General features: G+C 42.3%; 2 protein-coding genes across 10 annotated transcripts in view; one reads left to right on the top strand and one right to left on the bottom strand.

Moving 5' to 3' along the window:
* kiaa1328 (KIAA1328 ortholog) overlaps positions 1-16,813 on the top strand; it is a 78,910-nt gene that overhangs the window by 60,496 nt on the left and 1,601 nt on the right. The window lies entirely within an intron of this gene.
* Positions 1-16,813, bottom strand: part of celf4 (CUGBP, Elav-like family member 4) — an 86,582-nt gene that overhangs the window by 44,647 nt on the left and 25,122 nt on the right. The window lies entirely within an intron of this gene.

Below are 16,813 nucleotides of genomic sequence, written 5' to 3' on the forward strand. Positions count from 1 at the left end.
CAGGCATATATGTATAAATCTAAATGTCTGGGTTTAACTGAGGAAAAGATGTATGAAACCGCCTTACTCAGCTAAATCACAGATTGTGGCCGCACACAGCCGGATACTCTGTCAGCCTCTATTGAAAGAGATTTATTTACCATGTACCATGCTCCCAGGGCCATGTTATGTAAGTTTATCTTCTAAAAAACAACCACAGTTGATGAGTCAAGTTCTGTCATCTGAGGGGTAAAATGATTCTTTGCTAAAACCCAAGGTATAAAAAAGGAAAACAACAATCAAAGAGCCAAAACATTTACTCCCACATATAAAAAGACATTGTCAGTGCAGCTTCCGCAGAGGGAAATGAAAACTTTCTCAAAGTTTAATTACAGAACAGGAGCATTGTCGACAAGAGTCAACTGCCAGTCTCAACATCTGGGCTCTGTTGAAAGCGTCGCAGTTCGCACGCAGCTACGAGTGTCGGCAGATCTCACTGGTCCGCCTTGTTGGTGAGAGAGAGGCAGAGCAAATGAAAGAGGCTAGTACTTTCAGGCCCTCAGCATGGCACAGAAAAACAAAAAGACAGGAAGGAGTGAAGACATGGAGATGGAGAGCGCGAGCAGCCTGAGACAAGACTAACAGGGTCTGCGTTATTCACTGCAAGTGACTTTGGAATGCATTGTACTTTTAAACTTTAATGAATACAGCCCTTAAGTCATGATGTAATGAGATCAAGAGAGGAAAAATAACAGAGAAATCCCAAAGAGGGGGAGAGGGAGACAGTGAGGGGGAGAACAAGAAAGAAAAGAAATGCTGTGTCATTATTGTTGACTCAGCGTCCATTGTGTAAACACACCAGAATCATACTGCGCTCGCGCTGTCCAGTATGAGCACATACCCGGCTATAACTCACCGTTAAATTACTATTGATTCACCAGAACCACTGCCTGCACACGGCTCACAACAGAAGGATTTGTATATCAAAGTTCTGTTTGCAGGATTTTGCAATCACCAATCCCGAGTGGTTAGCATTTCCTGGTGTAAAAACAATAAATAAATAAAAAATGAAAAAATAAAAAATCCTCTGGGGTGGCACAAACAAAAGTAAAACAATGTGGTTAGTATGAGTTGAGGCATTAACCAAGGCTGAGTGGATGAAGAACAGAATTCAATTTGCAGAAGCCCATACTTAAAGTATAGAAGAAAACATTGTTTGCTCAGGGAGGAGGTATGTAAGTTTAAAAGGAAAAGCACCTGCCTTTGAGTTTAAGGCAGAGTTAACATCAGCACTGCCTTTACGAGATGAAAAAAAACCCATGATGGTGTCTGAGTGATGCAGATATTTTCCTTTTGGACTGACTGAACTGTCATTTATTAGCTGCAGTCCACACTGACTTATATTATTATTTTGGATGAGTGCCTAGATTGAGATGCCAGTTATTTAGATGCATTGCTAAGTGCTAATGTACAGTAGCTCCAATGGCAAACTTACTAAGCAGCAAATGCCTGTTGTTGATGTGATGTTATTATTGGTTAAGTATCTGAGGCAGCTGTAGCATGTCGGCAGCAATAATACTATGAAATAGTATTGATGTGTTGATGCTGTGTAGATATTACATGTCTCCGTAGACATGGTTGCCCTTAGACGCCGTCTCAAGTTCTTTCTTTGTGTTTGCCTCACTAGTGTCAGTAGCTCATTTTGTATTAGCTTGTTTGGGTTTAAAGGAGCTGCTGTTTGTCCAGTCAGAGCTTTGAGGACAAAGTTTCAAAATGATCATTGGGAAATGCAGTGTAAGAATACAAAAACAATGCCTTTCCCCTAACAAAGGTGTCCCCAAAATCAATAAAAAGATAAGTAGGAATCTTAGAGATTGGAGTTTAAAAATGTACTGAAGTGAAGAAGCAAGCATTTTAATTATTAGTGTGCAGAGAGAGCTATTCATGGCAGCCATTAAAGGAGAAAATACACACTAGGTAGCTTACTGCTAAGTGCTCCTGCAAGAGCCATGTCGAACTTTTAAGTCCTTTACTGCCCAGGAAGATGTGTTACTGTAACGTAAATGAATTATTGGTTGGACTGGATCCTTGCCAAAGACAACCTTGCTGTGGAACATGATTGTTAATTAGGTCTAGATGTGCTTAAGGGCTAACAAAATTGCACAGGCACCACATCTCCACCATCCAGCTGAGAATACACGAACTACTACAACCTTATCTTTGCTTCCTTGAGTAACTTTACAGGCCCAAGCCTCTGACTAACTACAACAAAATGCTCTGCCCTTTAGCATTAAAAGCTGTTAATGCATGCTTCAGTTTAGCCATCTTTCATAAAATGCTGATGTTCTCTTTTGCAGCCGGTGGGGAATTCATTTGTCTGTTTAATTTCACAGGTGCCCTTAATGCACCGATCAACAACAGGCATTGGTGGTGAACAGGCGGCACCATCTGTGTGCAGAGAGTGCCAATGGCCCTGAAGTCTTCGCTCTTTGCCACCAAGCACTAAGACTCCATTGAGAAGCCTGGGTCCATGCATCTTTGGCTATCATTTATTTGGCAAAGGCAATTAAGAAGCTCCCCCCACCCAAAGACAGCATGTGTGGTAGAAGCCACGTCTCCTCTCTTAATCACTGGTAGTAATTAGTTCCTGCAAGCGGTATCATTAGGTATCAGCACTGGCGCAGTTGTCACAGCCAGTGCACGTCTGGGATGACAAAAGGAGACGGAAGGAAAAAGAGAATCATTGCTGTAACAGAGAATCTGGGCGAGTTAGAATCCTGTCCAAAAACGTTACAAGGTTGTCCCACGAGGGGCATAATCCATCAAAGTGATTTTTCTTCTCTCTCTTTCTCCCACCCCCTCCTGTTCCGCCCCCCTGTCTTCTTTGCAACGTAATCATTTTCCTCTCACGGGGTGTGACATTCATAAAGGATGCTGGTGAAGGTGCCGCGTCTTGCCAAAGTTTGGGATGAGTTTTAGAGGTGTACTTACAGTGTGGGATTGCCAGAGGTGAGTTACAGTGCTCCTCGGCAGACTTACCCTTCTAAGTGTCCTTCTTGCCTAGTTTCTTTTCCCCTGCTCTTCTTCTCTCTATCTGTTTGTCCTGTCCACCATTGATCCGTTATCTGAAAATACTCTAACAGATAGGAGCCCTTGGCTGTACTGTCTTTGGAAGGCCACGTTCTCCGTACCTCCAGGACTTAGCTTTGCATTACACATGTTAGTTGATCAAAGAAAATAGATTGTTAGATTCAGCAAACAGTAATCTGAACTAGAAGCTCAACTGTGCTTAATTGAGGATCTAAAATATCAGATTCCGATCCCCTAGTAAATTCTTGTTTCGCTTACTGCTGACGTGACTTAAACCTTTCTGACTGCCATCAAATCTACAGGAATCGGGACCCTGGGAGTTGGCCTCAATGACATTTTAATAAGCTAAGTGACACCTTGAATCTCAGACTGTCTCTAATAAGTACTAGTTATTCAGAAGGCAAATAATGTTCTCAGTGAAATGGTACTAGAGTTTGTGCTACATTTTCTTGGGTAGAGTTTGTTCCTCTGTGGAATTCCGTAACACTTTTTGGTGGCAAGAACGCAGCTGTTCAGTCCCTTACACACCTTTGGTTTTCAGCAAAATATCCTCTATTCAAAGTTTCCAGGGAGCCTCAGTGGTGAGGCTGTTTACTTTTAGTCTTCACATATATGCTAACAAGCTGTCTGAACATAGAAACCTTATTATCACACAAACCTTGTGACTCAGTCTGGCCGCTGCTCTTCTACCTCCCTACCCCCCACCCCCTTTGCAGATTCCTATTTCAATAATGACGCTGCAAATTTTCATGCGGTTGACGTGCGAGTGCGGTGCGTGTCACAGCACTTTGTCAAATTTGTAGACAGAGTCAAAACACACACGCAGACTGAAAAAAGAGGTACGGGAAGGGGTGTGGGGGGTGGAAAACAAACATCATCTGACAAGTTTGTGGCACATTTGGTTCAGACAGTGTGATTCCCTCTGGATCTAAGAGAGTGGTAGCGAGGAGAGGAAGTGTGGGAGAGGAGGGCACAGAGAGAGAGAGAGACAGAGTGAACTCTGTCAGAGCAATTGTTCTTCCATGTGGAAAGGTGACAAAAGAAAAGTGTGAAAGGGTTCACTAGAGAGAGGAGGCTTTGGGAGAGAGAGAGAGAGAAAGAGGAGATGGATAGAAAGGGAAAAGGCTGCAGGAGAGGATGTAAGAAAGAGAGAGGGATATAAAGATTTTTGATGGTTGTAAGCCAGCTGGTACAGTTGTTGTTTTTGCACTTTACTAAAGGATAGGGTCAGATTTTTATCAAGTCTGTCACAAACAATACTCACATGCCACATGTGTTGGGAGACTTATTAAAGCTTCCTTCTGTGAGTAGGCAAGGGTCTGCATGACGCAAATTTTGTCATCAGAGGCGCTGTCCGTCTGCGTATCCACCTATTTGCTGTGTTCACACACACAACACGCATAGGGACCACTCCACTGGGTACCAACTGTGCGTGAGCTCTCCTGTTGTAGTTAGACAGCTGCACATGCCACTTTCTTGCTCTCTGCGCTTTTCTTTTTTTCATGTTTTTGTGCTAAGTACAGCAGACAAAGCAGCTCTGCATCTTCTTGCTTGGATGCCCCAGAATTTGATTTGGTTCTCAGAGATGAAGACCTACTGTGCATGTATGGAACACATCCTCCAAACAGAGTATAAATAAAAACAACTACACATCCACTGTGTCCTCAGCTGTCCATTTACACAACCAAAAGTGTGTATAACTGAGGCTTAACATGACCACACTGTAAGAAAACAGGGGACAAATACAGTCTTTCTCCTGGTAGTTGAGGTAGTTTGAAAAAGAAAAGTTGGGATATTGTACATAACAGCCAAATACAGCGACCAATAACTCAAAAGACGATTCATATTGACCACTCAAAGCACTTTACATTTCATATTCACCCATTCACGCACACATTCATACAGCACTTGTTCTACACATTAAGCATTCTAACAAACACACCCATTCACACACCGGTGATACATTGGGGGCAATCTGGGGTTCAGTATCTTGCCCAAGCATACTTCGGGATGTGGACTGGAGGAGCCACTGAACGAACCACTAGCCCTCTGGTTAGTGGGCAACTCGCACTACCTCCTGAGCCACAGCTACAGACTTGAAAAAGTCCAAACCTATCTTTTCAGAGAGACACCTTCCTACATTTGTATAAGACAAAATATGAACATGTACAGACAGATTAGAAATTTTTTGAGTTTTGCTTCTCACAAACAATATACATACACAAAAGCTCTCTCTCTTTCTCTCTCTCTCTCTCTCTCTCACACACACACAAACACACACAGGCACAGAATATGTTAAGTCTGCTGGTCAGAGTTGATGCTCCCAGCAGTGGCATATCAGGCCATAATGAAGGCCTGTTGCACACAGTCTGGCAGTGTGTACAAACACTCTTTCTGTTTCCCTCCCTCACTTATCCACACACACACACACTGAATCACAAACACACACAGAGAAACACTTAAGTGGGTGAGTCAGACCAATGCTCTTCCTGTGTCTCACACACATACACACATACACACACACACACACACATAAACACTCACCCAGCAGAGGCGAGGCGAGCGGCAGAGCCCCTGCCAGGTTATATGGAGGGACAGAGTGTTCTGAGTTACTGCACAGTGCAGCCACTCTCCACGGCAGCACCATACAGAGTCCATAAAGCATGATGGATGGCCTATCATCATTTACCTCTTTGGTGACTTCTCAATGCTGTCACACCCCGCCAAGCACATGCAAGAGAGGTGAGACACACCAAAACAGACAGGCAAGCAAAGACAGAGCATAATGACGAAAACAACAACAACAACAACAACAACAACAACAACAAAATGATGCTAAAAGCAGGATTAGAGAGAGTGACAGAGGGAGGTAGAAAGAAAAGGAGAGGAAAGACAGAGAGATGGATGAGGGAGCATTTTTGATGTTTGCTAGAATGAATGCACACTCAGTCACATAGGGAAACAGTTGCACACACAGACACACACACGCACTATCACAAAAGAACTGAACCGTCCCCTGTCCCTTCTCTCCTTTGATGACAGCACCCCACACACGTAGAGGCTGTATTTAGAGCATGCAAAATCCACTGTCTCCTCCACTCTTCTCTCCTCCATTCCTCTCCAAGCCATAGCAGAGGGAGCAGGAAGAGGAAAAGGGGGGGGGACAGAAAGGGAGAGAGACAGATGCAGAGAGGAAAAGAATGAACACCAGATGTGGCGAGATGACACAGTGATAGTTTACATGTCAAAGTGGGTGAGATATCAACGATGGGAGCAAGAAAAGAGAAAGAGAAGGAAAGTGGAATGTGTGTGTATGTGTGTGTTTGTATGCGAGCCTGTGTCCACGGAGGGAGTCTGTGGCGAGAACAGTAAATAACTTCCATGAGAATGAGTGCAGCTAGGGAGCCAGAGGGGGCACAGGGCTCAGAGTCTGTACTACAGTGGAAAGTAAAGCACTCTGTGCATTGTGATGAGGCTGGATTTGAGCTCTTGTGCTATTTTAACCTCCTGAACCTGAGGCTGTCTTTCACTCATGTTTCAGTCACATGTACTGTTATTTTAAAAGGGCACTCCAGTAATTTCATATTGCACTTCCAAAAAAGATGGGGAACACATGAGCGATAGGATAAAAAACATAATAGAGTCAAAATCAATACAGTAGGGGTCGAGATACAGTATCAGACTCCACATGTACACTGTATGGATCAAGCTAAGAACCCTTGGATCCTATATTCTCACCATGCAAATAAAGATAATCTTTTGTTAGGCCTATGTGGTAAACATCTTTCAAACCACATGACTTCAGTTTGCAACACAGGCTTTCTGTTATAAATTTGTAGTCTCCAAATTCAAGCTGAAATAACCCTGATGATGTCACTAAGGGTCATTTTCTGAGACTTGACAAAGCCTCCTTAGAGCTGTACCTTTTCTTGAAGCTTTTAGTGATTGATATAGATCTGGTGTTTCACCAGTTTGAGAAACAGTTGGGCCAGACTGTAACAAAGATGGCAACAAATACAGATGAGTTGACGCAGTTATACAGGTTGTTGCAAGTCAACTTGCAAAAAAAAACTCTTTCTGCAATCAACATGAAAAAAACATTAAAGGGTAACTCCAGCGATTTTGCACAATAAAGTCTGTTTACTTGGCTTGGGGAGTACCACTGCATGTGTGAAAATAAATGTATAAAGGCTTTTGTGGCTCTAGAGGCAGCTGTGCAAAATCTGATAAATTGCCTGGAGTCGTGTCACTTCAGTCAGCGCTGGTTGGGGCTGAGGACTACAAGTTGGAAAACTTCAAAAATCCGGAGGTGTGGAGTGAACCATAACAAGCAACAAGCAACAAAATAAGTAAATTAATAAATTAATAATGAAGTTGAAATAAAGCAATTCTGTCTGATTATGAGTTTAACAGAAGACATACAACTGACAAGTTAAGCAGTGTTCCCCATGGTCAGCAGACACTAATGTGTAAGTATAGTTCCCCTTTAAGGAAAAATTAAACTACTGAGAAATGGCATCGAATTACATTGTACTCTATATATTCTAGAACAGTTTTAATGAAAAATACATTATTTTAATACTATTTGTGTCCTAAATGTGTCTTAAATTGAAGCCAGTATTTTGATCTGATTTTGTAGGAAAGACTCCCCACAGTGCTGGTACAGAGCATTGAAGGAAAAATGTTTCCAACAGACTCCTTGCCTTCATATAAACAGAAAGATAGCAAGCATGAGAGAGTGAGAGAGAGAGAGAGAGAGAGAGAGAGGGAAACACTACATCTCTGGACAGTGCCTATTGATCGCCACCCGGCACACATCACCACAACTTTCACAAATTGCTATTGAGAAGTGACCTGTAATGCAATTACTGGCCAAACCGGGGCCTTGGCTGCCATCAATTATTAAAAGCTGCCTGAGTCGCGGCCCGCTATCCCGCCTCAGCTGGTGCGTTGTGTCATTATCACATCTGCCGGCCACCAGCTCGCCAGCTGCTACAGCGGGGTCTGGAAATAAGATTTTGCGAGCGCCACTTCCCACTCTGTCGAACATATCAGATGATATGGGCCAAACGAAGAAATTGAAATCGCTGTATTATATATTCCGAAGGCTACAGCGAAGGTGAGGTGGTGAAGGTCACAAAATAAAATGGGCTGTGGTTTTTCTTGGCACATTACCATTGAGCATGAGGATGGTATTTACAGCAGAGTTAAAACCCTTTGTGAAAACTGTGGGCTTGGTTTCTGCTTTATAAGAACTTTTAGAAGTAGAAAAACAACATTAATATTGCAGCGCGGCTCACCACTGGGTCCTAGTTTTAAAAACGTTCATGCCAGCAACAAAATCAATGGCTGCTGTTTCTACCTCTAACCTGCTTCGTCTCACTGTCTTCTAATCATTCCCTATATATTCCCACTTTGCCACACTGTTAGCTCTTCTGTAATCACTTATACATTCCTTGAATAGTTTCTGCCATCAGGGCTATGATGAAAGAAGACAGAGAAAACAGCAATGCAAGCATTGCATGATAATTGCCCTTTGCTTTGAACTGACACAATAATTTTTCTTTTAGTTGTTCTCATTATAAAAGCCCTTGTTCAAACTGGGCTTGTGATTTTTTTTTCTCTGCAGTCATTGTGAAATAATTTATTTGTTATATAGCATAACAGCAAAGTAGCACTTTAAAATACTGCTACCGAAGAAGCAGCATTGCATCTAGAAAGCAATTCGAACATCAATTTTGAAACACATGAACAGTTTTATTCCCAAGTTCTATAAAACCATTTTGGAAAATAAGTGATACCTAATGTTCATTGCCTCTACAAAGTAGAGGCCTCTAATAAAATCATTTGTGTTGCTGATGTGAAAAAGGGCTCATAGTCAAGTATTCAGCGAACTAATTTCACACTAGCAGTTTGTCCAAACTGAAACTCTTCACTTGAAAAACTGGAAACCTTTGATTAATAGAAAGGACGTAAGAAAGATAGCTACAAGAGGCCTGTAAAGCCTGAGGAAAAAATGAAATCACTGAATGAAAATGTTCTCTGGTGTTTCAAAGCCTCTCCTCTGTCCTGCTCTGACAAGTGAGGGAGAGACATGGGAGCAGAGCGGAGTAGTCAAGCTGCACTAATGCGTGACAGAAAGAAAAGGTATACAGTATGAACCATAATATTCTCCAACGATCAATAAAACACCACTCTAATAGATAAATTATATTGTCGGTGTGACTGATTTATTGCGTTTTATTGTTTTCAGTTATCTGTTCGCTGTTCCTCAACATTTAATGTGCACGGTAAATTAACTGAACAGGCTACAATAAAAAGATCAGACAACACTGCACTTACTGTTGTGGAAAGACTGTACTATACTGTATATGTGTGTGTGTGTGGCTTAAGAGCATGAAAAAGACAAGACGATATAGAAGTGTGACATACAGCTATTCAGAAAGAAAGAAAAAAACCTGGACTGGCAGGGTATTTCAGAGCAGCTGGAGTCAAGCGGACTCAATACAGCAGCAGGAGGTAAAACTATGACAATGGCAGAATGACTGTCACAACCAGCTTATGGAGATACTTAAATCTGTGAACTATACGCATGACCAGGGCTGAAGCCAGGCGCACACTGGTTAGGATGCCATGAAAGCTTTTTACTTTTTTTTTTTTTTTTTGAGACATAGCTCCAGCTGCAGCAGCTCATACTTCTGTCTTCTCTGCAGCAACAGTCATAACCACAGCTACTCAGTAAGAAATTGCAGGGCTTTTGGTGGTTTATGAAACAACCGCAATTATCAAGAATGAGACGCGTGATTTCTCAGCACTTGAACAATAACGTGGGCATCAGAGAGAAGTGTCTGTCAAATTTCTTTTTTAGAAAAAAAAAAAGAAGCAAAGAAACTGTGCCTGGAAATGACTCTTTTTAGCCTCTTTCCATGCTGGTGTGCACACAGAAGAGTCATAAAGTGCCAATGGTGACATTAACACTTGTAAATGCTCAGTGGAGGGGCCTACCGTGAATGAAGACTCATCGGTGCGCTGTAAGGCTATGCTTTGGTGGATCAATACAAACTCAAGGAAAGGACAAGTTGATTTCAGACTGTGACAATAGCTTAAGCCAGCGAATAGATGGTGAAAAGAGCTATGGCACCTCTGAAATTTCTGAAGTGGGGACATGCTTTTAGAGAGAATACAAGAACATTTGGATCACCCAATAATGGCACTTACCAGAGGTGTTTTGAATTGCTCAGACAGTTCAATCCATTCCTTTAGAGAGTTTATCGCACTTTTTAGGACTGCAGGCCAAGGACTTCATCTTTTCTGTCAGCAGCAATTTGTAGTAAATTTATTTAAAAGGGTAGAATATGTGTTATTTGAAATGATAATAACCAATAATACATCAGGACTTGACCAAACACTTGTCCCAGTGGAGAGTGATAACAGGGCATTTTGCTAAATTATTATTTTTGAATAGTTACACTGGGGAGTCCAACCAAGCCAAGCCAAAACTCCAAACTCTCCTCTTAAAATTAGTTTAACATCAAAAAAAAAAAAAAAAAAAAACAAAAAAAAAAAAACTGTGTTAGTGCTGTGACACCGCATGCTCTACAATATTGCTCTGTAGTATAAAGGTGTGTAATTTCACATATGGATCATCAATCTATCGACCCAGCGGGTAGCATGCACCACTTCTGAAATTAGTTGGATTACTGGACTAAAAGGAGCTGCTGCCTCCAGACAGATGAATCTTTCTCATTTTCACAATCTGCTCAAACTCCACTTGGCAATGGGAGGTTGTAACATCAGGCCTAGAGCCCAATGATAATGGGAGCGTTCAGACTTTATATGACAAAAGATGGCGTGTGGGCTTGTAATGATCTTTGTTACAATTATGGTGCCATTCATGCCTCACTCCTTAAAGGGTTTTAACCAAAACTGCATTGCCAAAAGTATGTGGACAACCACACACTACACCCACATGTGATCTTGTAAAGTGGATGTTTTAGAATCTTCCTTTTGAATTTGGGGATTTGTATGTTACAATTTGACAGGTGGTCATAGTGGTTATTGTTGTTGTCCATTATGATTGAAATAACCCAGTTTATACAATGTGTTGTCTGAGCGCAGTGCAGGGCAAAGTGCTTATAGCTGTTCAGAACGACCACACTTGAAGGTGGGGAGAAAAGGTGGTCATCATAGACTGGGGCAAAACACATTACTCATCCAAACAGGCACACACTTTTGGACAGTCTATATAATTCGTAGTGCACTCGTTTGTATGCTCAAAAATGAAAATTTGTTGTTTGAAGAATGAAAGAGAGGTTGAGGGAGAAGCTAAAACCCTGTGTCCCTGGAGGAGTTTTTTCTTATTTAATTCAAGGATCTAAGGACAGAGGGTGTGTGGTATGTGGTACAGATCGTATAGCCCCTTGAGGCAAATTTGTGATTTGTGATGTTAGGCTATAAATAAATCTGACTTCTCACCCTCTGCATTAAGTGGGTGTGAATGCCGGACTGTGGGTTTTGGAAAGTTGCAGAAATTCGTAGACACAAGCTTCCCAATTCAAACATTGAAGGGGGGGGGGGGTTCTAATGTTGTTCTACTGTCCAATAAGAATTTAAGACAGATTATATTGACAGCTTAAGCCCATATGGCCTGGGCACCATGTGGTGCAGGGCATAAATCAATCAATTAATCAATAAAACCAAAACCCATGGGCGTTCATCTGCTGCCATGACAGCCTCCATTCCTCACAAAAGGCTTTCCATAAGATTTTGGAACCTGGCAGCAGGGATATGTTCCCATTCAGCCTCAAGAGCATTAGTGAGGAAGGTCACTGATGTTGGGCAATAAAGCCTGGCTGACTGTCATTGTTGCAATTCTTCCCAAAGATGTTTGAGGTCAGGGCTATGTGCAGTCTAGTCAAAATCCTCCAATGCCAAACTGGTGCCACCAGTTTTATGGACTCTGCTTGGTGCATGGATGCCTACTGTCATTGTTTAAAAAGGAAAGGGCTTTTTCCAAACTGTTGCCACGAGTTGGAATCACACCATTTTCTAAAATACAGTATCACTGCATGCGGTAACTTTAAGATGTACCACGACTGGAACTGAGGGTATAACCCAGGCCAAGAAAAGCCCCAGACCAAAAGTACACAAAAGTATGTGGATGGGCCCTATATTGTATGATTGTATGTAATCCAACAATACTCAGGTCCTCTATAGGCTGTTAGAGGAAAAAACTAAAGAAAATTAATGAACTATGATGAGTTTATTAACAAACAGTAGAATCTGTGTTTAACTCAGAATTTATTACAAACATTACTTTCGGAAAGTCTCTCTGCCTTTCTACTGTCTGTGGTGGAGACTCATTTGAATTTTTATTGCAGGCTTATGACCTGCCAGATCCAGGCTGCATACTGCCTCACTTAAAAGCTTTGCTCCGGTTTGGACACTGGATACTGTTTATTCTTTTGTTGCACTGACTACTGTCGGTGTCTGTTAGTCTTTCTTTCTACTGCTAGGCATGCAGGACTGAAATAAGCTGCTCATTAGGTGTATGAGTTTACAAAATATATGTGTTTTTGTGAAGCATATATATGCGTATTGATGCTGTGTCGTTTTGGGGCTAAAACTTGCTTGTGTATCACTCTAACATTCTGTCAATGACTGCGGATTCATTAATTGGAGCGTGTTATGTGGCAAACGGTTTTCTTTTTCAATAAGGGTGATTAGGATAGTTGATGAGGTGATGGCGTGGGGAGAAGAAGGGGATGTTTTAGCTCCAGGGCCTGCGGCATTATTCATGTGGACGTGCAGCTATGCCTGCTGCACACTGCACCACTAATCTAAATCTACAAGAAGGAGTGAACTACTGTACTCGTGCACGCTTAGGGGAAACAAATCATAACTGAGCAGCACCAAAACTCCCCCACCAAACACCCCCTTCACCCACTTCACCTGGGGAGCCTGGCAGTTATCGACCAGTGCGGGCGACTTATTGAGAAAAAGCTGCCATGAAACTGGGTCGCAGGAGCCAATCAATGCCATGGATTTCTTGCCCTGGCATTATCTTAACTGAGGGGCTGGGGGGTGGGGTGGGGGGTAAAAAAAGAAACAGACACAAATCAGTCAGTATGAAGGCACCTCGACTATACCTCTCTTCTCCCACTCCCTCCATCCACCCACTCTCTCCAACCTGCCTTCATCAGCCCCTTCCTCTTTCCTCCCTCCTGCTATTCATTTGCTTCCCCGTCTTTTCTGGTGTTTGTTTGCCCCTGGGCTGAAAACTCTGTGTGTGTATATGTGCTCCATTATGTGTGTGTGTGTGTGTGTGTGTGTGCGTGTGTGTGTATACGTGTGTGAAAGCGCTCTGAAATGACGCATTGATTCACAGTGTTCTATATTTTCTCATCTGGCTCACTATTACAGCGCGAGTCAATCGACGCCGTATTTCTCTCTCGCTCTCTCTCTCTCTCTCGTGCGCGCTCCCTCTCTCTTTTACTTTCTCCCTATTTCTCTCCATCTCTCCCTCTTTCTATGAGTATCAGAGTATCATGTTGTTGAATGGAAGTGTTTACGAGGAGCGTTGTATTGCTGTTACAAGAGAAGGGTTTGGAGTGCAGGTGCATGTGTTGTGAATATCAGCGCTATGTTTTGTACCTGTGTGTGCTTGTGTGTATTTATATGTGTGTGTTGTTGTTTTTTTTTTAAAAAACTTGGAACACGGCGCTAAGTATTCAAGAGTGCATGCTCCTTAAGTGCACTGTGTGGGGGCATGTGGTAGTGCTGAGGCCTATGCTGTATATCTGACAGTGTGTTTGAGTGAATGCCAGATCTGTTTCTTTATTTTTCTTTATTTTTTGCTTGTGAAAGTATTTATATGTGTGCGGGAGGATTTGCTGGTGGGTATTTGCACCCTGTACTAACTCGAGCTCTGCAACTCCACCCTGTGACCCGCACGTACACACACGTGCGCACACACAAAAACACATCCTCCCACTCATGAGGATTTTTTTTTTTTTTTTGCCAAAATCAATAGAGGCTTTTTAATGCCTCTTGCTGTAGTATGAGTCTGAAACTGGAGCGCGGGATCATAAATATGGCAGCCAGGGGCCCGACGTTTGGGACGCGCCCCATTTTAGGCCTGTCTCACTTCACCATCTCCCAAAAAAAGAAAAAAAAAAAAAAAAAAACACTTCCATTTATCAGCTCAATAACTGTGTACTTTGCAACTTTTTTCACTAGTGATATCTGGCGTTATATTATATTGACAACATTGTTGATCCAGTGTATTTCCAGAAAAGGACAGATTGTGAAACAGGCACAACTATGTCACGTATGACAGTTTTACATCTTTTTTTAAGAATATTTGTTAGGTTCACCATTACTCTGAAGTGCTGCAGCTCTTTGAAAACTGCCCCTAAACATCAGTATTTTGTTCATACTAGAGAACAAAATCCATCTTGCCAGAACACATCCACAGTGACACACCTTTCTAAAGATATTATACAAAATACAATAGGACACTATTAAAATAAATCATAGGAAACCATTAAAGACAACTTGTGGTGTACTTTCTTAGCGCAGAGTTATTCTGCTGCCAAAGTGCTTTACAGATGTTAACATAGGCTTACTGTACCTGTACAATACACACTAAGCAGCTGCATTATATTGGGCTTGCTAGTATTAAAGGACTCAGATTGGGATCAGGAGGAAAAAGTCATGTTTAAGACATTCATACTTTTTACTGTGGCCTTTGTCTTTTCACCCAGAAATGTCAGTGGCCATCATTCCCAAAAGTAGATCTTGCTTATGGGCCCCATAAGCCCTTGGTCCTTTGGGGGCCTCTTTCCATCCATCCATGGTTCTGGTCTTTCTTTGAGCTGTATAGGTTTATCATTCAAATGTAACTCTTGAATGTTTTCATCGTCCTCAAACAATGCAGTAACACTGGTTTCAGTGCCAGTACGGTTGATTTAATTATGTAAGCAGATACTTATTTTCCATCAGCATAATCCCGTGTACCTGCAGTTTCTCACTCTATAATGGAATGAGGGATGTGAAAACAATTTGTCATCTATCATGAGTAGTTCAATGTCAGTGTCACTTTAACATCAGTATTTTTGCTTGTCGCTTGTTTACCCAAAGTCTCTCCTGACACTGCACTCGCTCAGTTGCACACACACACACACACAAACACACACACATATACACACAAGGCAGCCCTTAGTACTTTGTCTGAGCTACACCAACAGCCTACAGCCATGCTTACAGGGCATTTCCACTAGGAAGCCAAATCCCCTCTTCTCTCGGCTCACCTGGCAGGCGAAAGAAAAAAAAAAAGACGGCAGAAAACTTTTTAAATGTAAGGGTTGGGGAGCAACTTTGACGATAAAAAGCGCATCAGGATGCGAAGTGAAGGGGAAAGAGGCTTTAAGGGGAAAAAAAGGGATTTCATTTGCAGGGTTTTGGTTGTGTTGGCCTGTGAGTGGGGGATTGATAGAGGATGGAAGGAGGGAGAAGGTAGGTGGAAAAAAAAAAAAAACAGAGGAAAGAGGGTGTAGTCGTGCGCCATAAAACGTCCCACTGCCTTTCCCAGGGCCAAGTGCTCGCTCTGTTTCTAATGAACTCATTTATTCTGTTTTGCTGGCTTTACCTCCACCAGCAACAAAAGACAGTCTCCTGGTCTGCCTCTCCGAAAGCACTGCTTCAGGGTTTGTTGAGCATCTAGGTCTGTCCTATGGCATTACCTTTGTTTACTTAACGCTCGCCATCGATCAAATGCAAACCTGAGACTGTCCTCCACTGACAAAGGCATTGCTAATTAGCATTTCCCCCTTAAACAATGTTGATCACCAGTGACTGACTAAATTTATTTTCCGTTGATGCATTACTATGTAGCGTGTGAAGCCAAATACAGTCTCTTTCCCTTCAAGATGTAAAGACAGAATCCTCAAAAAAGGTTGTTTTTGTGCCCGTATATTCTGGTCCATGTCAAACAATAGCAACAAAGGCAAAAACATCAATCGGCAGCACATTTTTGTGTGAACACAAAATCGCATTCTGGTTTTGGCCAAATATTTAATCTCTCCTCCTCTCTCTCACTCTCTCTCTGTGTCTGTGTCTCTCCCTCCCCCTTTCTTTCTGAATAATATGCCACTGGGAAGTGAAAAAAAAAAAAAAATGGAGAGCACGGATCCCCACTCCTCCGCTCTTCTCGGCTGCACGTCTGTGATGTCATAATCACTCACATCAAAGGCTGTGCGCTCAACACGGCGACTGTCAGCTTCCCTGGAGGCGTCATTAAAAACGAACAGAGCAAACTGAGCCAGGCCTGACAGAGACGCATCAAAACTTCCCAACGCGCACACACACATGCGTGGTGTCGGGCGCGTGCAAAGCATGGATGCATGTGCATTCAGGTGCATGCACGCTTAAGCACATACTAACTGATACACATTGCAGAAAACACACTCGTGCACACACTCACACACAAATGTTTAATCATTAAATCATGTACACACTAAAGAAATTGTTCACAATGCATATAATCCCTTGTACACACATACAAACACAAACACACACACACACACACACACACACACACACACACACAAACACACATACTAACAACTGAATATCTACCTCTTCTCTATGTCACAATTCCCTCATTCTAGTATGCATGAATAGGAGCTGAGCTTTAAAACGAGACATGCGTTGCTTCCAGTTGCGCCGTACATGTGAGCGGTAA

The sequence above is a fragment of the Lates calcarifer genome, linkage group LG12 (assembly GCF_001640805.2).
Source record: "Lates calcarifer isolate ASB-BC8 linkage group LG12, TLL_Latcal_v3, whole genome shotgun sequence".
NCBI classification, from domain to species: Eukaryota; Metazoa; Chordata; class Actinopteri; family Centropomidae; genus Lates; species Lates calcarifer.